At 35.2% G+C, this 24,269-nt stretch overlaps 1 pseudogene; it reads left to right on the forward strand.

Annotated features, from left to right (window-relative positions):
* The first annotated feature begins 7,432 nt into the window (after nucleotides 1-7,432).
* On the forward strand, nucleotides 7,433-8,971 carry LOC149227013 (uncharacterized; annotated as a pseudogene).
* The last annotated feature ends 15,298 nt before the right edge of the window (nucleotides 8,972-24,269 follow it).

The raw sequence follows: 24,269 nt of genomic DNA on the forward strand, positions 1-24,269 counted from the left end.
TGAGAAGCAACTTCTTCAAAGGAAGTTGGTTCAAAATTAGTAAATAAATTTAATTGGAAATCATATGGAACATCCATGCCATCTACATCACCTAAATTAGAATTATCTACATCACTTTCATCTTGTCTAGTGGATCCTCTAGTTCTTGTCTTTTCAACCTCATTAGGATGAAGACTTTCAAGTGTTTTGATGAGCCACTTTGGTTGACTTTTCTGGGATGGCCCAAGTTGTTCCACTTTGAGATGGAATACAAGCATTTTCACATTGTTAAATATCATATTTGCATTTAAAACAAAAAATTAATTGTTTCCATTAGAATGGTTTTATTTTTGCACCTCTAAGAACAATTATTAATTATTAATGTATATATAAATTCATCAAAATGTTATATTTGAAATTACAAAGTATGTTTATTAGTAATTCATTAAATGTTAACGTTTTAAATAATTGGAAAGATTATATATATATATATATATATAGCTAATCTATTGTTGTCAATTGAAATATAACTACATTTTCAACTTTTCATCACGGAAAAATTAAATGAATGTTGATGATTATTAACGTCCACTAATACCTATATGGTCTGCCATTTAACTTCCACTAAGACCTATATGGTCTACCATACCTTACGAAGGTAAGAGATTAATCAAAATTCTTTAACATTTTATTTTTATGCTCCAAAAGTAGTGAGATAAACGTTCCAGGATCACCATAGTTTTGTTGGCTTAAGTGGTCAAGAAGGTTGGTAGTGACAAATATTTTGAAAATTAGAATGAATGTGATAAGATGAACAATCTAAGAGAAAGTGTTTTTCATCTTCCACCCTATTAGTATTGTAAAGGTGGCAAACTCTTCTATCCCATTGCCTTTTGGGAATTGATCAATGCCCACTTTCACTATAAAACTCATGATAATTAGTTCTTATCTTATCAATTTTCATTTTCTTCTTAATATGGGCCAAAATAGAAGAAATTTTTTAAAATTTTGAGATTGGGGTTTATCACCTCTTAATAATATCTTAATTTTCCTTTTCACAAACTCTTTTTCCCACAATTTCTCCTCAAATTTCGAAATAAAAATATTTTTAATATTAGCCTTATTTTGCAAAATGATCTCCTTTATCCCCCAATGGTCTAGCCAAGGCTAGGCATCCTTGAATGTTATCCTCACTTGAGCACAAGGTGGGAATTTTCGCTAGAGTTAGAAGTAATTTTAGGAAACCTCTTGACTTTCGTGTTGTATAAATTCTTCTTAAACATAACATATTTAGTCATAGTCATGCTTTCAATGGCGGGGAGGCTTTGCTTCAATCAAAAGGATAGGGTAGTGATCTGTTGTTGAATGTTATTTTTGCTGTGCTAATTTCAACTTCAGAATTAAAAACAATTGCTCCTCATTTGCTTTATGTGCATAGGTTTCCTTATGGTGTTTGTGAATGTAATAGGTAAATATGTCAAGTTTTATGTCAAATTCATGAGCAAAATAACATGTAAATAAAGTGTTGAACAACAACAAACAAATATAAAGCAAACCATAAAAAATGAACACTTAACACAATGTTTTGATAAAGGAGTTCACTCCTCCTAGGCTACATCTCTTTGGTCCAACTTCTATGGCTTGGGCCTCTGTATTAGCTCAAAATGGCAAAAAATGTTGTTTACAATGCTCTACTACTCCTGAAACCTACTTCAATGTGCTCAGAACATCCAGATAATCTAGAAATAACTTTTTCTGAGCCCAAATTGGTCAAAAATTGCAAAAGTTATGGTCTCTTCAGTTTCCCTTAGGAAAACTCCACCAAAACTGGAGAAACTCCAGTTAATCGCACCAAATTTGGAGAAAGGCCGAATTTATTAGACCTGCCAAAAGATACGCGAAGTTAACCGCACCTTAATTAATGGATAAACATGTATCAATTAATGTTAATTTGCAGTTAGCACATAAATCGTGCAGTTAGTCCTAACCATTGGCCTCCAATTTTGTGGTGGTGGTCACATGCGGAGGGGGCTGGCCCTCTCCTCCCCCAACCACCGAGTGTTATCATAACAAATACAAACTGCAAGCATAGTATGTTAAGAAACATTAGCGCGACATAACGGTAAGACTCACGGCTTGTGCGGGCAAGGTCGCAGGTTCGACTCCGCCGACCTGCCAATAAAATTTTTCCTTTGCACATTGATTCTACCAGGTCTTTAGGGAGGGACACGTGGTGGCCTCCAGGCTTGCCACATGTCTCCTCTTCGTTGGTCGTCCCCTGTCTAATAAGAAATTGCCAATTCACCAAACTGTAAACCAACCAAAATGCGCCACTTGGCATGACCTCACTGGCCGTTGACTAAACTTTTGACCTGCAATGTCAACAGTACACATTGCTGATTGTGCAGTGATTGTACTTTTTTAGCAAAATTCCTCTGTTTGGCAAAGCAGATAGAACATGGTATCTTTCTCATACGAGCTTCATTTTGAGTGAAACGAGTTGCGTTGGGAGCGTATCACCGAGATGGACGCGATCGTTCAGGTTTTGAGAAATTCTGATCACTTTGATTTTTGAGCTAAATATTGATCACTTAATCATTCCTCCCCAATGGAAGCTTTTTGGACCCCAAAATAAACTATCAATTGTTCAGCATATGAGGGTACAACTCCCTCACCTTCTTAATCTGCATCCATTTGGCCTTAGAAGGATTTTGTCCCTTGAGTCCCACTCGAAGGTATTTAACGTTCTGGTTCTTCTGTCAAGTATGAGATCTTGCTAAAGTTCATCAAGATATTCTGGTGAAAAATCATCTATTGATGGTAGCGGAACATGCTTTCCTCGATCATCAACCAAAGGAGGCTCAAACAATCTCAAATTCACAACATTAACGACAAAGTATATTTGCATATAAGGAGGAAAATCTAGCTTAAATGTATTGTTACCAGTCTTTTCCAAAATTTTAACAGTGCCATAACGGATTGGCTTCAGTTTTTTACCTTCCACTTGAAGTATCTCTTTTCAAATATATAACCAAACTTTGTCTCCAACTTGAAATTTATGATCGACACAATGTTTTTCATACCTTGCCTTGTAGCTGCTTTGACTCTTTTCAAGCTGTTCTTGCACTGTGTGATGTATCAACTAAATTTTCTCAATGAACTTCCTTGACTTATCGATGTCGCTATGACCATCAACGACGACATATTTATCAAAGATGAAGTCCAATAGCGATCTTGGCAAGTACCCAAAACATGCCTCAAATGGTGATGTGTTTGTGGAAGAATGCTTTGCACTGTTGTATGCATGTTGTATGTAATGCAACTATTCATCCCACAACTTGGGATGTTTGCTACAATATCCTCTAAGAAGATGAATGATGGTCCTGTTGACCACCTCGGTTTTTCCATCTGTTTGCGGATGAAAGAATGTACTCTTCTTCAAATTAGTGTCCATTGTGTCCCACAAATTTGTCCAAAAATTCCCAACAAATCGAGAATCTTGATCACTTACAACGGAAGTAGGAAGACAAAAATGAACACAAATATTTTGAAAGTAAAGATGAGTCATTTGTTCAGTTGTAATTTGCTTTTTATACGGCGTTAAAATACATATCTTGCAGAACCTGTCTACAACTACATACAAGTAATCATGACCTTTCTTTGACAATGGAAGACCTCCTACAAAATCCATTGAGATACTCTCCCATGGACGTGAAGGTACCGGAAGTGGAGTGTGCAATCCTAGTTTCCTATTGCTAGGCTTACTAATTGCACACAAAGAATGTCATCCTTTAATGAAGCAAGATACATTATCAAACATGCGTGGCTAATAACAATACCTTTGGAGATTCGCTATTGTCTTGCATACACCAAAATCTCTAGCTGTCAATGAAGTGTGCGCCTCCCTTATGATACAATTTCTTTCTCCCTGTGGAATACATAACTTGCCCAAGTGATACAACAAACTGTTATGTACATGGTAATCTAACTCTTCAATTTGGTTTCCTTGCCTCAAGCTTGCATACGCATCTTGAAAGTCATTATCATATGCATATTGCTTAATGTAACTTTCATGTAAAACAAAATTATGCTTGAGTGTAATAGATGAATTTACAATAGGCCTAGAAAGCATACCGACTACCTTATTGTAGATTCCATTTTTGTATTTGATAACCAAATGAAACTGTCGTAGAAAACCCATCCATCTGAAGTGTCGTGATTGCTACAACTTTGACTGTGACTGTAAGTACTGTAATGGTTGATGGTCGGTATGGATAATGGTCTCCTTCCCCATCAAGTAGTGTTTCCATTTTTTAACACTTTGTACCAATGCGTAAAGTTCTTTGTCATAAGTGGGATAGTTAGTCACAACACCATTAAAAATTTCAGAATGAAATGAAATGGGCTTACCATGCTGCATGAGAACTGCTCCCATGGCGTAATCACTAGCATCTGTTTGAATCTCAAATGGTTGTCTAAGATCTGGAAGAGCCAATACCGGTGTTGAACTGATCTTTTGTTTTAAAGCATCAAATGCTTTTTGCTGTACATCTCCCCAATGGAAGACTTTCTTGACACTAGTCAATGCATGTAGTGGAGCTGCAATGGAAGAAAAATTAGCAATAAATTTCCTCCAATATTGTGTTGCCCCTAGAAAGCTTCTTACCTCTGTAACTGTATTGGGCTTGGGCCAATTCACAATGACCTCAACCTTAGAGGGGTCTATCTTCAACTCACCTCCTCCAACAATGTGTCCCAAATACACTAAATAAGTCTTGCCAAATTCACACTTTGACATCTTTAAAAATAATTGTTCTTTTCTCAAGACATCAATTACTTTGTTCACATGCATGACATGTACATCTCTGAATTTGTTGAATATGAAAATATCATCTAAGTAAACAATGACAAAATCATCTAGAAATGGTCTAAATACATCATTGATAACTCTCATGAAAGTAGTTGGAGCATTTGTAAGATTGAAAGGCATAACAAGCCACTCAAACAATCATTGTTTAGTTTTAAATGCGTTTTTCCAAATGTCCTCTTCAGTTATTCTAACTTGATGATAACCACTTCGTAAGTCTAACTTAGTGAAATACTTTGCATACCTCAATTGATCAAGCAAATAATCAATTCTTGGGAGTGGATAACGATTCTTTACCGTTATCTTATTCAGTGCACAGAAATCCACACACATGCGCCAAGTCCCGTTCTTCTTTGGCACCACAACAATTGGTGAACCACAGGGCAAAGTAGATGAGCGTATGATACCTTTGTTCAACAATTCTTGAATTTTCTTCTTGATTTCCATGCTCTCCATGATCGACATGCGATACATGCCAATGTTTGGAAGTGGAACATCCTGTTGTAGCTGTATCTCATGCTGAATTCCCCTCTTGGGAGGTAACCCCTTTGGTTCCTGAAACATCTCGCCATGCTTGCTTACCACATCAAACAAATTAGATTTTAACTTATCATCACAACCTTCAAAAGATTCATAATCTATATCATTCTTTTTCTTGATCATGAGAAGCACAAAATTTTTACTTGCATTTACTAGTCTCTTCATCTACCTGCATTAACCAAAGAAATGTTTAACTTTTTGCAATGGGCTCTCACAATATACTCCACTCCATCCTTGAGCAATTGATATTTGTTCTCATGGCAATAAAATACCTCTTTCCTATCATACAAATATGGGCTCCCCAGAATAATTCCTGAGATGTCAAGTGGAACTGCATCTAACTCAACTTCATCAATGAATTTTTTAGTAATGGCAAACTTGAATAAGCATTTTCTTGTAACCTGTAAATTTGCATTATTGACTATCCAACCCAAAGGGTATGGCTTGTGATGAGGTACAATGTCATGGTTAAGCTTTTTGACCAACTCTTCTGAAATTAAGTTTGATTGTGACCCACTATCAAATAATGCATCAATCTTTGTATGATTTGAGATTGCCCTTACATGGAACAACTCTATCTTTGATTCTTCATTTGGAGTGTTGTTGTGACTATGTGAGGACCTAGTGCTTGCTATAGCTTCTTTTACCTTTGTGACCATGGCTGAAATCGTGGTCTCATCACCAGAACGGATCCAAGATCATGTTGTGTGGTGGCGGTAGTCTTTTGTTTCCCCTTATTTTTTGGTTTCTTAGGCCTTAATTCGGGATGTAGATTCCAACTGTGGATTCCATCATGCCCCACTTTGGAACAATGTTTGCATATAGTTTTCTCCCCTTCTTTCTTTAGACTTGCATTCTTCTTTCCTTTCCATTTTCCATTTTCCACCCTTCTCTTTCTCCTTACCCTTGAATGGATTTTTTTTTGCTACCCTCTACCTGAATGTTTTTTCCTCTCACTGTCAAATTTACGGCTGTCAAATTTTAAGATTTTGGGTAGCCCAGAGGGTTTTGATGGTATTGAATTCATTTCCATCATCAAAAACATGATTCAAGATTTCTAGAAATTTTTTTGCTCAGATTCCGACCACTTTTGACAATCTGCGCATAAGCTTTTAAATTTAGTAAAATCCTGAATTTTAGTTGTTTTAAAATATATGTATGAATATAAAAAATAGATATAAAGTAAAAGACTTAATATAAGGTAGATCCAAAATAAACAGTGATTATCACTGTGTATACATCCTAATTGAATCATAATATTAAAAGCTAAGATTTTAAGTGAAACAATATTTATCAAGTTTAATATTTTCGGTATTGGATTTGCAATTGCTATTTCAATGTTTAAACATTTAGAATTTAACAGTAAATATATACATATATATTTGGGTAGAAGTTTAATTGCTAAAAGTTACATTTTAAATTTATTTTACATTCTATTTTATGCTAAAATCTTAAATTTTAGCGATTTAAAATATGTTTTTAAATAAAAAATGAATTCAATATTCTGAGAAAACAGTCAAATTCCGTAAATTTTATCACTATTTTAAACAAAATTTACTGAAAAATAAAATAAAAAATCCCTTAGTTAAACTAACAGTAGACTACAAGTGCTGAGAATTTAATGATGCATTCAACATTAACGGTTTATATTTATATAAACACTATTAACTGCCAACTTCAAACTTATTGCTCCCTTGCTACGCTGCATTTAATAGTGTATTCTAGTATATCCACTATTAGCTACCAACTTCAAGATTATTGCTAGTTGAATGGACAAACAATATCTAGTTTGCTGTGCAGCATAGAACAGTGGATTGAAATTGTGATCATTGTTAATGGAATGTTTAATCCAGATATGTTAAAGTAATTAATGATTTAGACGAATTAAAAATGAGAATGAAAATTTCGTGGTAATTTAATAGTTTCTTGAAAGTCAGATTATTGTTAGCTGAATGTTTGTATTAATGATTTAGAGGAATTAAAAATGAGAATGAAAATTTCGTGGTAATTTAACAGTTTCTTGAAAGTCAGATTATTGTTAGCTGAATGTTTGATGATCGATCCAGGCCTGTTAAATTTAGTAATGATCTGGAAGAGTTAAGTGAGATGCAAATTTCAAGGTATCGTTTATTTTTATTTTTAGAAAGTAAAGTACGATGAACAAATTTATTGACTGTATTATTTAAGATGTTTTGTCTAAGTTTATTTGTTTGTGTCGAATAAAAATTTCTCTTATATGATTTATATATATTTTTTTGCTTAAATCATATGTATTCTTAGAATTAATTCATAATATTTCATTAATAGATATGTTTTATACTTTGATTGCTCCTGCAGAAAAACTATGTATGAGATCTACCTTAACCAATTATCATAGTTAAAGAAAAGAAGTGAATGAACCAGAAACAGATTTTAATCATAAACCCTTGTTCAATTGTCAGGGGTTTGCTCAAGAGGTCTTTTCTTCTGATTCAACCGAATAAATAGAGCCAAATCTGACACTGACCCAACTTACAATTTTAGCTCAATTGTCAGGGGTTTGCTCAAGAGGTCTTTTCTTCCGATTCAGCCCAATAAATAGAGCCAAATCTGACACTAACCCAACCTACAATTTTGGCTCATGCAATGTCATTTAGATTAAAAGCTTTTTTTAATTCTAGATAATAGTTTAGATATAATACATACGCAAAAATATATGTTTACATTTCCGTCTATGACATTATAAATACCTCTGTTTTTTTTGGGTTCCCTGTTTTAAATACCTATGTTTTTTCCCCTGTTTTATGATTTCTTAGGAAGATCTTCACCCGGGATTGGGACTGTGATCAAGCAATTCGCTTTTTCTTTTTTCAAAACCAGCAACCATCGGAAGCTGAGGAAGATATTATGAAACTAGAAAATCAAACGGCCATGTTTTTGCTGCAGTTCAGGAAGATATTATGAAGCTAGAAAATCAAATACCCATGTTTGTCTTACAAATGATCCTCCAATGGCAGGCAGGCAGGCACAGATCTTGATCTGATTTACGTTCTAAGGCACGTTTGGCAGACTCTGTCCCCTTTTCTGTACAAACGTGACAGGCTGGATTCGCATGTATTAACAGCGCAATCATTCAGGCCGGATTCACATCTCTTAGGGTTCGTATATGAAAATATCATCCGCTCATCCGATCCCACAGATCATACTGAACACAATAGAATGTGGAAGAAAAAGAGGTACGTCACTCTCCCATCAGCTGTAGAACTTAGAAGAAAAGGGGTAATGTTCGCTGCACACCTATAGCATCTTAACGAGATTCGTTTCGATGGCAAAACCTGCACATTTTGTTAAGTGTGAAGCGAAATTCACGCAGGATTCTAGATCCTTTTAGATCAGATCTTTCTAGATCTCTAGCATTTTAGATCTTTCTACATGACCATTAGTTTCTAGATCATTTCAGATCTCCATTTGAATCACATACATGATTGTAGATCCTTCTTCCGGCTCTATAAATTTGTAATTTCTCTGGCCAAGGAAAGTAAGCCAAGGCCCAACCCTGTTATGTAATGCTAAGCGATTTCTGTTTTCTAGTGATTGTTTTATCTATTCCGCTGTTTCTGACTGAGTAATTTTGTTGTTTCTCCATTTATCTGTCTTTGTGAATTATTTTCTGGCCTGTTATGTAATGCTAAGCGATTTCTGTTCTCCAGTGATTGTTTTATCTATTCCGTTGTTTCTGACTGAGTAATCTTGTTGTTTCTCCATTTATTTGTCTGTGTGAGTTATTCTCTGCTATTGCCATCTAAGTCTCTGAGTATGAATCCGCTGTGTGTTATGTACGCTCTGAATTAACAACTGAATTAACAACTGGTATCGGAGCTAGGGTCGAATATCCACTGTGCAAGTTGCTTAGTGCCATCACCTTACTCTGGCAATGTTCATTAAAACATTGGTTGTTTCCCCCGGAGCTGTTGAAGGATATGTCCAGGAAATCGCTGAGGAACCCTGGAACTAAAAGATAGTTGCTGCAAGAAAAACAAGGTCGTGGACCTATGTTGAAACGTGGAGATCCATACGTGTTGCTGGAGTTTGAAAAATGGAGATCCGTAGAGATTGGAGTTGAAACGTGGTGTTCGTAAGTTTTTTTTTTACATCAAGCTTGCACATATACATCAAGTGTTTTCTCAAACCAACATATGTATGAGTGAAATGTGAAAAGGTCAAAACATTATATATGTTTTTATATTTATTATGAAAATATATAATTATATGTTGGAATTTTGAAAAGTATATTTTAAAAGGAATAGGAATTTTGAAAATGACATTTTAAAAGGAGAAAGAGTAATAATTAAAGTTTTATTTTTAAGTGGAGTTTTTGTGTTTTGGGGCATGAATTTGATTGAAAATGGAGACAACAATTATAGATATGGAGAAGTTGAGTGGGGCTAATTTCGCCCTATGGAAATCACAAATGGAGGATATACTAATTTTAAAGGATCAGTTTTTGCCGATTGAGGGCACAACAAAGAAACCCTCATCAATGACAAATAAAGAGTGGAATAACCTAGATAGAAAGGCAATTGCAAAAATCCGCCAATATTTAGCAAAGAATGTTTATTTCAATGTGTTCGAAGAAAAGACGGCTGAAGGATTATGGAAGAAGCTCCATGATCTATATGAGAAGAACACGGCATCAAACAAAGTGTTCTTGATGAAGAAGCTTTATAATCTCAAAATGAAGGAGGGTGCTTCAGTTGCTGAGCACTTGAATGCATTTAATATTATTACTAATCAACTTGCCTTTGTTAAAATCATTTTAGATGATGAAATTAGAGCTATATTGCTGATGTGTTATATGCTAGACAGTTGGAAAAATTTAATTGTAGCTATGAGCACTTCAGCGACTACAGGGACCCTGAAGTTTGATGATGTTAGCAACAATTTAATGAATGAGGAGCTGCGACGCAAGTCAATTGCGGAAAACCAGGGAGGAGAGGCTCTAGCTCTAGTTGATTGTGGTAGAAGAATGGATCGAGGCCGGCAAGGGCGATCAAGATCGAGAGGCCAATCAAAATCAAGGAGAGGCAGAATCATCTGCTTTCATTGTGGCAAACCCGGGCACATGAAGAAAGAACGTCAATTCTGGAAGAAAGGACAAAAGGATTAGAGACCGTCTAGTACAAATCACAAGTCATCAAGTGCAAATGAAGGTGAGACTACTGCTGTATCCATAGATGGTGATGTGTTGTTCACTGCTTTAGTAGAGGATGCATGTGTATATACATCTAGCAGTAGCTTTGATTGGATCCTTGACTCTGGGGCATCTCACCATGTAACCCCATGCAAAGATAGTTTTGTTTCATATAATCCTGGTGATTATGGTAGAGTGCATTTGGGGAATAATCATTTTTGCAGTATTTTTGGAGTGGGAGATGTCTAGATCAAGATGAAAGATGGACAAGATATGTTGTTGAAACAGGTCAGGCATGTACCAGAAATGCGCATGAGTTTAATCTCTATGGGACGACTGGATGATGAAGGCTATTCGACAAGCTTTGGAAAAAGAGGCTGGAAAGTTAGCAAAGGTGCATTGGTAGTGGCCACAGGACCCAAGACAGGAACATTATGCACATTGAAGACACTGATAGGAAAATCATATTTCTCTGCTGTCACAAAAGAAGGAAATTCAGCAGATCTGTGGCATAAGTGTTTGGGTCACATGAGTGAGAAGGGCTTAAATATCCTTGTTGGTAAAAATTTATTGTCAGGTTTGAAATCCTACAATCTTGATCTTTGTGAGCATTGTATATATGGTAGACAAAAAAGGGTTTCATTCCTTAGAGGTGGCCATGACAGAAAGAAAAATGTGTTAGAATTGGTACACTCAAATGTGTTTGGGCCTGTTAACATCAAATCATTAGGAGGAGCATCATATTTTGTAACATTTATAGATGATGCATCCATGAAGGTTTGGGCATATCCTATGAAAAAAAAAGTGAAGTGTTTGGAATATTTCAAAAATTCCATGTTGCCATTGAAAGAGAGACTAACAAATTGCTGAAGTGTTTAAGAATAGATAATGGTGGAGAATATTGTTCAAATGCATTCAAGGAATATTGTAACAGGTTTGCCATAAAGCATGAGAACTCTGTGCCTGGTACTCCTCAATAGAATGGTGTCGCAAAAAGGATGAATCACACCATTATGGAAAATGTGCGAAGTATGTTGTCCAATTCCAGTTTGGAGAAGAATTTTTGGGCTGAAGTAGTCAGGACTGCGTGCTATCTCATAAATAGATCTCCAACTACAGCCTTGGATGGCGGTATCCCTGAAGAAGTTTGGATTGGTAAGAATTTGAATTATTCTCACTTGAAAATTCCTGGATGTGAAGCATTCGTACATATTCCCAAAGAAAATAGAACTAAGCTAGATGATAAATCTATGAAATGCATTTTTTTGGGATATGCGGATGAAGATTTTGGTTATCGTCTATGGGATCCAGTCAAAAATAAAATTATTAGAAGCAGGGATGTTATATTTAATGAGTCAGAAATGTTCAAGAGGACTGTAGGAGAGTTGGAGGTCAAGAAGGTTATTGACAGGATTGAAGACCAGTAGGAAAACATACCAGCAATATAAGAAAATGAACAACAAATTCAGGGGCATGAAGAAGAACAAGTGGAAAATGATGAACAAGAAGAAGAAGGAATCTTGCAGGAACCTTTACAGGAGATTCAATCTGATAATGCACCACCACAGTTGGTTCACAGATCTTCTAGGCCTCATAAGTCTTCACAAAGGTATCCTCCTTCAAACTATATTTTGTTGACTGATGAAGGTGAATCTAATTGTTTTCAAGAAGCTTGTGAAGTCAAGCACATTAAAGAATGGAAGAAAGCAATGGAAGAAGAAATGAACTCTTTGCAAGAAAATAAAACTTGGGAGTTGGTAAACCTCCCAAAAGGTAGAAAGGCTCTACAAAACAAATGGGTGTACAGGATTAAGCATGAAGGTGACAAAAAGAAGGAGAGGTATAAAGCAACACTGGTGGTGAAAGGTTTTGCCCAAAAAGAAGAAATTGACTTCACTGAAATTTTCTCACATGTTGTTAAAATGTCATTCATTAGAGTCATTCTTGGTCTAGTTGCTACTTTAGACCTAGAATGTGAACAGTTAGATGTAAAAACTGCATTCCTTCATGGTGAATTGGAGGAAGAAATTTATATGGAGCAGCCATAAGGCTTCATAGAAAAAGGCAAAGAAGACCTTGTTTGTAAGTTGAAGAAGAGTCTCTATGGGTTGAAACAGGCACCTCGACAATGGTACAAGAAATTTGATTCATTCATGTTGGAACATGGTTTTCAGAGGTTGGAAGCTGACCATTGTGTCTATATCAAGAGGTATGATCAAGGAAAGTATATCATATTATTGTTATATGTGGATGACATGTTGATTGTTGGGCATGATAAGAATAAGATCAATAGGTTGAAGAAAGATTTGGGTATCAAATTTGCAATGAAGGATTTGGGACCAGCACAACAGATATTGGACATGCGGATTATGCCTGACAGGAAAAACAAAAGGTTGTAGCTGCCACAAGAAAAATATATCAAGAAGGTGTTTGACAGGTTTAATATGAAGGATGCCAAGCCAGTTGATACACCCCTTGCAGCCCACTTCAAGCTGAGTACTGAATTATGTCCTAGTGATGACAAGGAGAAAGAAGAGATGAACAAGATTCCTTATGCTTCAGCAACTGGCAGTTTGATGTATGCCATGGTATGCACACGACCAGACATTGCATATTCAGTGGGAGTAGTGAGTAGGTCCCTTGCCAATCCAGGCAAACAACATTGGAAAACAGTAAAATGGATTTTGAGGTATCTCAAGGGTACTAGTCATTATTGTTTATGTTTTGGTCATGATGAGACCGTGCTTGAAGGATTTACAGATGCGGATATGGGTGGAGACATGGATACTAAAAATTCCACTACAGGTTATTTGTATACATTTGCAAGTGCAACAGTATCTTGGGCGTCAAGGCTACAAAGAATAGTAGCCCTCTCTACAACAGAAGCAGAGTACATAGTTGCAACAGAAGCTTATAAAGAGATGTTGTGGATGCAGCGATTCCTGGGAGAGATAGGAATAAAGCAGGACAAGTATGTGTTATATTGTGATATAAGAATAAAGCAGGACAAGCTGAGAAATGGCGGTATATTGCACAACCGTTTGGGAACCGACGAAGCGGTGGCCATTGTATGGAACAAAATGCGAAAAGTAATGGGGAAGGGCAAATATGAACCAACTGACTCCGCCATTGATGACGTTATAACCCTCTACACCAATTACGAATATATAATGATATGTGCTGAACTTAAGGACAAGTATTTTCCAAGGGCGTGGCTTGTAATTTCTACATTTGCAGGACTTATCGTCTTGCTTTTAACTGTATTGCAAACATTTCTGGCATGGGAACAAGTCCGCCTTCAACGAAAAAGTATGGGAAGATAATCACGTCATCATTGCCATTTGCTATCTAGATTCATCGGTTTAATTTAAAAACTGATGAAAGCCCCCTTTCTTTCTTTCTGGTTCATATTTGAACAATTATTTACGCTGTCTATCATATCATCAACAACATTTGACTTTTATGTCAGATCATATCATGTTTCCATATCTTGTATTTCATTAACCAACTACTCTTTATCTGAAGTAAAATGATTTTTTGTTTGTTTGTGAAGTGGTTTGAGTAGTACTAAATTTTTATCCACAAATTTGGAATTTATAATTTTCACATCACAAATTTAACAATACATCCATCACTATCTATACTATTTCACTAAATAAAATGAAAATATCAAAATTGTTTAATAAGTAAATTTTCATAAAGCAAAATAGTAACTTTTTCATACTATTAATGTCAACCTAATTTATATATGTGACTCGTGTGTACGTTAATGAAATAATTTATTATTTAAAAAAAGTAAATTGGAATATTCTTTTAAGTAAAATGATAAAACCACTAGTTTTTTTCGTTTTATAGTTTATTTATATTGTTTTATATTTCTATTAGATTTTTGCGAAAGTGGATTGTGTTGTTTTAAAATATTTAACTTTTCTGGTTGACACTCTCCAGTTGGGCCGTGGGGTGGGGTTGTCTTGCACTTGTAGTGTCATCTATCTCCACCTCGCGGCCTAATGAGACTAGGGGTGAGGATTGATTCCGAGAATCAACCCTCATTCCTTGCGCTGGTTGGGCTGAGGAGTGGCAAAGTCGATTCCAAAAATTAACTTTACACCTCCTCGGGTGTTGGACTTTGTGATTTTTTTATTTTATTTTATTTTTTAAATGCTTATGTTTTTTTATTTTTTTAATGTAGTTTTGTTAATTTTTTTCTTTTTTTTGTTAAGCTTGGCAGGTCCTTCATTTTCTATTTATAAACAACAAATTTACACCACTTATGTGAGATAGGTGGCCTTAACTTGCCCTATGGGAAACCAAGTCTATTGGCCACCTATCTTCGTTATACACCATCCAAAAACAGTAAAGTGTCAGTGTTTTGACCAATTTAGATAAGTATCAGTTTCATGGTAGGACTCTATATGTCTATATATCACAAGCATGCATATTTTTAAAGTAAATGCTACCCGTAAAAAAGTTTCATGGTAGGACTCTATATGTCTATCTATCATAAGCATGCATATTTTTAAAGTAAATGCTACCCGTAAAAACAAAAAGTGCCCAGATTAAGTGGCTATTCCTGCTGCTCTTTTGAAGTTGACTCGACCGGTGTCGGGTCCTTGGAAGAATCACCAGGCATCTCAACTAGTTCGATGATGCAAGGGATGTGCCTTTGAATTTTGTCCAGGCGGATGTCCTACTTGTGAAGCTGAAATTGAATTTGCTGCAAATATTTTTTATAGTTGGGCATATCTTGGAGGGTCAGTGCCATCCCCACTGATATTTTCTCCATCACCTTCCCCATTAGGCTCTTCATAAGCCAATATAGATAAAGGGTTTGTTTAAACTGGGTTATTTTGCCTTTGGTATTCCCAAGATCCGAGATTACAGTCCTCCAGTTCTCAATCTCCTCCTCGGTCTCACCTTCCTATTTAATTTCTCCCTCCCATTCTTCCAACAACTTACGGATACCAACATCCGTTCCCTCCCTGTAAGCCGTCGCAGCTTCACTGATGAGGTGTTCTACCGGTTTTCTTCCTCTTCTCGGTTCCGAGGTGCTCAGGCCATTTGCCCATGCAAGCTCCCTGCCACGGCTTCCACACCCTCTTCCTCTTGCCCGCTGAGCCATCTCCACTTTGTCCACATCCTGTTCAAAGGCACAATGAGTTAAACTCTGTCGTTGAATTTCAATACCACTGTTAACCTTATTCCTTTGCATATCCCTAATGCTTTCGGAGAAAAACATAGGTTGGTTGATAGCTCGTTCAGGAAACGAGGCCAGTCGCCTTGCCCTGTCTTACTGCTCTGTGCTCCCTTCCTGTTGCCACAAATACACAGTTCGGTTGACCCACCCCTCTCGCCACCAAGCAAGAGTGCACATGCACAGGTGAGCCTTCCCATTCACCTATGCCCAGTCAAGGGTCCCTCAGCATGGTTGAGCCTTCCCATTCCCCTTTGCGCAGTTAAGCTGCGCCACTCCTCGACTTTTCCTCATGCCTATCCTTCCCCATTGCAGTGCTTCTTCCACTCCACCTAAACAGTCATGCAAATTCACTCTGCCGCTCTCAAGAGACGCTTCCCATCCGCTGACCAGGTCGACACTCAAGGCTCTCCAAGCCAAAACACTAAACCAGACAGCAACCAACCCAAGCCTACGGTGTTCTCCCCGGCTGGCCCCAAGTTCCCCTCCCCTGGTTTCTCCCGAACCCTCCATCCATAAACAAACAATGTTTCCATAGCAAGAGGGTTGTAAGACCAAGAAACATACTCAAATTCGCCCCACTGATGTCGTTGACAATACCTCTGCCTCCTTGCTCCAGTGCTCCAGCTCCCACCATTGTTCGCAACAATGCGGTTATCACTCCCCTGAATTACCTTAACTCCACAATCTATCATGCCATAACCTCTCCCCTGCCCTTACTTACCTGCAATGCCTCCCACCTTGTCCTCGCCATGCTCGCCACCTTTCCTACCACCTTTGCATGTATGCATGCGAAAGGTCACCGCACCCATCGCCATGAGCGTGGGGAGGTGGGCGGCGCGGTGGAGGGTACCCTTCCATTAATCCTCCTAACTGTCATGATTGTCTGCCGTCCTTTCCAACCTCCAGCACTCACCCTGATCGGGGTGTAGTTTTGTTAAATTTTTATTTGAATGTTTTATTTTCAATTTTTTTTAATGTTTTTTATTTAAATTATCTAATATCTTTTTTTTACTCTGTGTTTTTTGGTTTATTTTTTGGGATTAAATTATGTTTGTTTTTCAAATTTTTTCTTGTATTTTTATATTTTATTTTTTTGTGTCTTTTCATATATATATATATATATATATATATATATATATATCTATGTTCTTGTTCTTAAGTTAGTTTGTGTTTTTGTTAATATTTTTTTTTTTTTCAATATTTTTTTAATTTTGTTATGTTTTAATATATATTTTTATTTACTTATTATTATTATTATTTTTAAAATTTGTTATTGTATTTTTTTTCCTCAATGTTTTAATGTTTTTTATTTTTTTATTCGGGAATTAGACAACATGAAAAATGGTTAAATAATCAACATTTAAATTTTTTTGCATATTTAGGACATAAGAAAATTTAAAGTGTAAAGAAATGACTTTAAAAAATGTTGTTGTTTTTCAAAATTCACATGAAAATTACTAAAATTTTAAAAAAATTATCCACACTTAATACATTAGAAAATTTAAAGTGTCAAAAATAACCCCTTTAAAAAGAAAGGTTGATGCCTCATCAACACTTTTCAAAATGAGCATGAAAATCATTAACATTTAAAAAAAAAGTGTTCATACTCTATACATAAGAAAATTTAAAGTGTCGAAAATATGCTAAAAAAATTGTGTATTATGAATCAACACTTTTCAAAATCGGATGATTTTTTTGCTGCCTCAAAAAAATGAATACTCTATACAATTTCCATTTCAAAGTTTAGATTATTTTTTGTTGTAGAGACCATTTAGAGTCTCCTTGGTTATGTGCTTTTGTTCTGATCTCTATATATTACATGTATTGGAGAGTGCACTGCGGGCCATTTTGATATAATAGATATATTCATGCGCATACTTTGATCACATGTTGTCTTCTCTCTATATTCTAATGCTTCGAGTCTGGAAACATGAATGAAAATATTTTAAAATATGTTTTTCATAAAAAACTAAATATTTAATGTATTTTTTATGAAGATCGAGCCCATTGAAATCAACTAGGTCGAGTCGATACCGAGTCGGAGTTGACCCTAGGCCGGTTCCGAATTTGGGTTTGAGTTTTAAAACTACGATCAATATGAGTCCTTTTCCTAAAAACTTGGTGGGTTAGGTAACCATCATAGGGGTATATGATAAGGACATCAAAAAAGGGCAAGGAATTATCATTTTTTTTTCCATGGTAAATTGAATGTGACATGAAATGTTGTTCAAATGGTCAAGGAGTTAAGGGAAGAAAGGCCACGAGATCAAATAACAAAATTGTCAATACGAACTAAAACCAACATTTTAGTTTTTTATGCCAAGAGTTTATGGCTAAGGTTTCAAAGTGTTCCATAAAAATATTAGTGACCAAAGGGGATAGATGAGAGAGAGAGAGAGTCCTATTCTATTATATTTGAAATAGAATATATGTAATTGCATTAAAATCAACGAGATTATAGTGCTAGTTTGTTCGAGGGAAAAACTAGATTACTTTGAGAGTACTACTAAAGAAAGTCCCATAAAGCTTCTCTAGGCAAGGAGTTCACAAAAAATTGTCAAAATATTAACCTGACCCGCCAAGAGGGAAATCAGGTCATGTCAAGCTTTAGAGTTACAAGGTATTAGTATAAAATTAAACTAGACTTGTTTACCTTGTTGGAAATCGAATCCCACATGAAAGACAAGCATCCTATGGAATTTATGACATATGTCAAACAATGGAATATTATGCCACAATTAAAACCCATAGCTAGAAGAACTTGGGGAAAATTATGCCATAATTAAAAGACATAGCTAAAAGAACCTAGAGTTAACACTAAACACTCCTAACAGTGACTTCCTTTGATAAATGAACCATAATAGGCTTGACTCCTTTTGAGGTTCCCATCAATGTTGTTGGGAGAACATTTCCATTTTTTCAGACTAACCAGGAGTAGAGGGTGATTACTAGCTAGATTTGCTTCTCCAAAGCATCTAACCATTGTTGAACTTTTAGACAATCGAACTCCTATGTGAGAAAAGGCATGTATTACAAGGACTTGTTGTGCTAATACAATTCGACCATCCAAAGAATTCAGTGTTCGATAAGTGATTGGAACCTAGGTTAGGAATGTATTCATCTGCTCTCTGATTAACCACCTCATCGTTAGTGTAAGCTCACTCCACCTTCACATCTTCTTATGTGGTTTCGAGGGCTTCTTGGGTCTTGATTAGGGTCAAATTATTGAATGTTTTAGCAATATCCACAATGTCACTATTTGCCCTTGTCTAATGGTGGAAATGATGAATATGGACCTTCCCTTTGTGAGAAGCACATGGAGCCATGCCCATAGATAATATAACCAACACTTGGAAACATGGTTCATATAGAGTGGTCTAATCTCTAGACACAAAGCTACCAAATAAATAAATACTTTACAACTAAGAGGTTAGACTTATTCCTTGCCATAGGATATAGGATGTTGTTTTTACAAGACAAACCATCATCGATTTTCTCTCATTGTACTAGTTTCATTCATGATTTTCATAGGTACCATCAATATCATTCGAGAAATGTTCCATTGGATATGATTCCCTCTCCCTCTTTAGGCCGTCCTTTCCATTTATTCACTCTCTCAAACCCACACAATAAGTTTTGTTATGATTCCATCATGTGGAAGATGGCATGTCCACAAGGATGTGCACTTGTGTTATTTCGATGTCATTCCTAGCAAGCATACAATATGGGGAACTGCAGTTAGCATGTGTTATGCGTTGACAACCAAATTTCAATATTTTCTTTAGGAGGTTATTCCAACTAGAATTAATGGTGATTCCTTGGTTGTTGACACCCTCATTGGTTAGATAATCAACAACCTTGTTGACATCTCTTTTAACATGAGAGGGAATGAGGGTGGGAATGCCATGGATGGAAGTTTGAAGAAACTTCAAGCTCTCTTCCGAACACCAATTATAGGATATTGTACTAGGACTCAATGATACATTTTGGATTCCAACAAACATATTGATGATGATTTGAGAATCCCCCTTTGCAATTAACGTAGTGTAGTTTTGCAATCTACTAATCTGCTAATCATGTATGGGAACCCATAAATTTGTATCATTATTAGAATAAATGGTCATATACCTTGCAAACATTTGAAGGATTTGACTGTTTGAATCATGAAAGACAATTACAAATCCTATTAAACTAGTTTTACTCTTTGACACTCCATCAAAATTGAGTTTGAAAATATCCTTGTGGTGGAGGGGTCCACACTAAAGGAGAAGCAACCTTGGGAGAATTCAGTTTGGAGGTCGTGCTAGAAGAAGAGAGATTAGATTCCTAGCTACTAAGAATGATATGATCTCCATTATTGCATTTGATATCCTCAATTATCCATTGAGTTACCTAGATTGTTTTGAGAATATTTTTCTATCCTATTCCAAACCATTGGAAATATTTGCCCATCATTTTTTAAAATTTTGCAATTTCTCCCCTTCCATGTTTCTCGAAGGACCAAATTGGGGAAAAGTTGCCATATTTGATTTAGGATCGAATTTTGAAATACTTGTTATTTCCATGAAGATATAAAATTAGCTTGGCATTTCCTTTATTATGATTCAATTGATGGAAGTTAGTGGCTTCTTGTCCCATAGGAAGACAGTGAAGGGGTAGGAATTCAAAAGGTATTCCAAGGATTCTCCTACCTATTTACACATCACACAGAGCTAGACCTTCATAGCCTCTACAAAGTAGATGGTCCCAAGTTAAAATATTTCCATGTGCAATTAACTAAAGAAAGGTTGTCACTTTTGGCCATAAGTTTTCCTTCCATATCTTTTGCTAGATGATCTCCTTAGGAATGGTTGCATGCGTTGTAACCAAGATACATACTTCCTTGAGATTGAAGATTCCTCTTACACTATATCCTCAACTTATTTTATTATCACTGTTCAAATATTTAATCTATAAATTATGTAATTCAGTCCGACAACAAAATTAGCTTTAACTAAAAATTGAATGGGATTGATAAATTTGCTAGTCAATATTTCCAAAGTTAAAATCCCACTAATGATGAACGATATTCCCTTGCCTTTCCATAAAGATACCTTAAAGCACCATAATTTTTTTTTAAATCCTACAGCTTGGAATCTATTACATTAAATCTTCCTAAAATTAACAATCTTCCTAAATCGTTTTCCTTTTTAAAGAAAAATTAAAAATTTAAACTTTCTCCCTACCAACGCATGCTATAAAATCATTGTTTTTCTCTACAAAGTCGTAGTTCGATTACAACACTAAAATCAAACACACTATAAACCGACCCTTATAAAACATTAATAACTCATAAAAACGTGCACGCAAAACAGTCATGTTATATGGCATCTTGCACAAAGTCCTCTCATGATTTAAAGACGAATGTGGTAATTCGTATTTCGCAAGACAGTCCTGTTATGTGACCACAAAACCCTCCATAATTATGATTTTGATGTAGAGATGAATGTGGTAATTTATAATGTAATTGTCAAGTTGAGGTGTAATTTCAAAATTCATACTCGATTAATGTAAATTTATATTAATATAAAAAGATGATATTTTTTTTCATTTTCCAAAAAGTTTGTTGATGTTCATATTATTTACAAATTATTTATAATAATACAAATTTTCCTAAGGATTACTTCAACATTCTCCATTTTAATTTGAATGAATGTTTGTGAGCTTAAACATTATTTTTAACTTTTCAAAATTTTCTCTTACAAGTGCTTTGTTGATTATGTTCGCAATTTGTTCATTTGTGGAACAATGTCTCAAATAAATAGTCTTGATCTCTACATGATATCAAATCAAATGATACTTTGTGTTAATGATCTTGTTTCAATCATGGAATTTAGGATTATTGGCAACTTGATTGCATAAGTATTGTCAAGAAGAAGAGTAGAATTAGTTGTTTCTCCTGTAAATATTTAAGTGTTTTCTTGAGCTACACAATTTCCTTTGTTGCTTCTGCAACTGTGACATATTTTTCTTTTGTTGTAAAACCTGTTGGAATTGATTGTTTTCATGACCTCCATGAAACAACTATTGGTCTGAGACTTGTGAGATAACCTAGAATCGACACCTCACTTTCTTTATTCCCGTCAAAGTCTAAATAAAAATATCTAATGAAGCGTAAGTCATCCACCTTCCAATATTTGAGTCCAGATAGTTTGAGTTCCCTTCATTAGTATTTCAAAACTCTTTTTGCAGCAGCCTAATGTCCTTCACAAGGTTTCTCAAAAATCCTAGAAATAATCCCAACAACAAATGAATTTTGTAGTCTGGTAGTGATAAGGTAGACAATACTTCACACAAATTGTTTGTACTTGGTTGCATTCTCAAATTGATTCACTTCTTTTGATGTGAGATTCAAATTTTATTCCATTATAGTACAAAGAGGGTTACATTCAACAATGCCAAACTTGTTCAACAATTCTCCAATGTACTTCATTTAGGAGATGAATATGTACTTTGGATGTTGAGTCATTCAATGCCCAAGTATTAGTGGAGATGTCCCAAATTTGTCATCTCAAAGCTCATTTTCAACTTTTTCTTTATGGGTGTAATATAATTTTCATTGTGCCCTTCCATCAACATATCATCTACATGCACCACAAGATATACAACAATTTTTCCAATTTTATTGTCAAATAAAGTTGAATTATTAAGGTTAAAGAGTTTGAAATTCAATTTTAGAAGATACACAATTAACTTTTCATCCCTGACCTGTGATGCTTGTTTCAATCTATGTAAGGATTTGATGAGTTTGCACACTTTTTGTTCTTGTCCCTTCACAATAAAACCTTATGGTTGAGACATGAAGACAACTTGTTTCAAATCTCCATTCAATAAAGTGAAATTCACATCCATTAGATGGACTTTCTATCCATTCTGTGTTGCCAAGAAAAATATATTTTGGATGGTGTCCCAATCGATGTATAGAAAAAAGTCTCCTCAAAATCAATGCCTTCTTTCTATGCAAATCCCTTTCCCATGAGCCTTTATTTATGCTTGTCAAGTGAACCATCTAATTTGTACTTGTTCTTGTAAACCTACTTATAGCCAATTAGTTTGGCTCTAAATGGATGGTCAACCAACTTCTAATTCTTGATGAGAGTGTCATACTCCTGCATTGCTTCATTCGACTCATCTTGAGAAGCAACTTCTTCAAAGGAAGTTGGTTCAAAATTAGTAAATAAATTTAATTGGAAATCATATGGAACATCCATGCCATCTACATCACCTAAATCAGAATTATCTACATCACCTTCATCTTGTCTAGTGTGTCTTCTAGTTCTTTTCTTTTCAACCTCATTAGGATGAACACTTTCAAGTATTTTGATGAGCCACTTTGGTTGACTTTTGTGGGACGGCCCAAGTTGTTCCACTTTGAGATGGAATAGAAGCATTTTCACATTGTTAAATATCATATTTGCATTTAAAACAAAAAAATAAATTGTTTCCATTATAATGGTTTTCTTTTTGCACCTTTAAGAACCATTATTAATTATTAATGTATATATAATTCATTAAAATGTTATATTTGAAATTACGAAGTATGTTTATTGTAATAATTTATAGAAACTTCATCTTATCTATCTAGTAATTCGTTAAATGTTAACGTTTTAAATAATTGGAAAGATTGTATATATATATATAATCTATTGTTGTCAATTGAAATATAACTACATTTTCAACTTTTCATCATGGAAAAATTAAATGAATGATGATGATTATTAACGTCCACTAAGACCTACATGGTCTGCCATACCTTACGAAGGTGAGAGATTAATCAAAATTCTTTAACATTTTATTTTTATGCTCCAAAAGTAGTGAGATAAACGTTTCAGGATCACCATAGTTTTGTTGGCTTAAGATGTCAAGAAGGTTGGTAGTGTGACAAATATTTTGAAAATGAGAATGAATGTGACAAGATGAACAATCTAAGAGAAAGTGTTTTTCATCTTCCACCCTATTAGTATTGTAAAGGTGGCAGACTCTTTCATCCCATTGCGTTTTGAGAATCGATCAATGCCCACTTTCACTATAAAAACTCATGATAATTAGGTCTTATCTTATCAATTTTCATTTCCTTCTTAATATAGGCAAAGATAGAAGAAATTTTTAAATTTTTTGAGATTGGAGTTGATCACCTCTTTATAATATCTTAGTTTTCCTTTTCACTAACTCTTTTTCCCACAATTTCTCCTTAAATTTCAAAATAAAAATATTTTTAATATTATCCTTATTTTGCAAAATGATCTCCGAGTGGTCTAGCCAAGACTGGGCATCCTTGAATGTTATCCTCACTTGAGCACAAGGTGGGAATTTTCGCTAGAGTTAGAATTTTAGGAAACCTCTTGACTTCTTGTATAAATTCTTCTTAAACATAAGATATTTAGTCATAGTCATGCTTTCAATGGGGGGAAGCTTGCTTCAATCAAGAGGATAGGGTAGTGATCTGTTGTTGAATGATAGTTTTTCTATGTTAATTT

Source organism: Pinus tabuliformis, chromosome J, assembly GCF_031772625.1.
Source record: "Pinus tabuliformis cultivar Carrire ecotype Pingquan chromosome J, CPIR1, whole genome shotgun sequence".
In the NCBI taxonomy this organism is placed as follows: Eukaryota; Viridiplantae; Streptophyta; class Pinopsida; order Pinales; family Pinaceae; genus Pinus; species Pinus tabuliformis.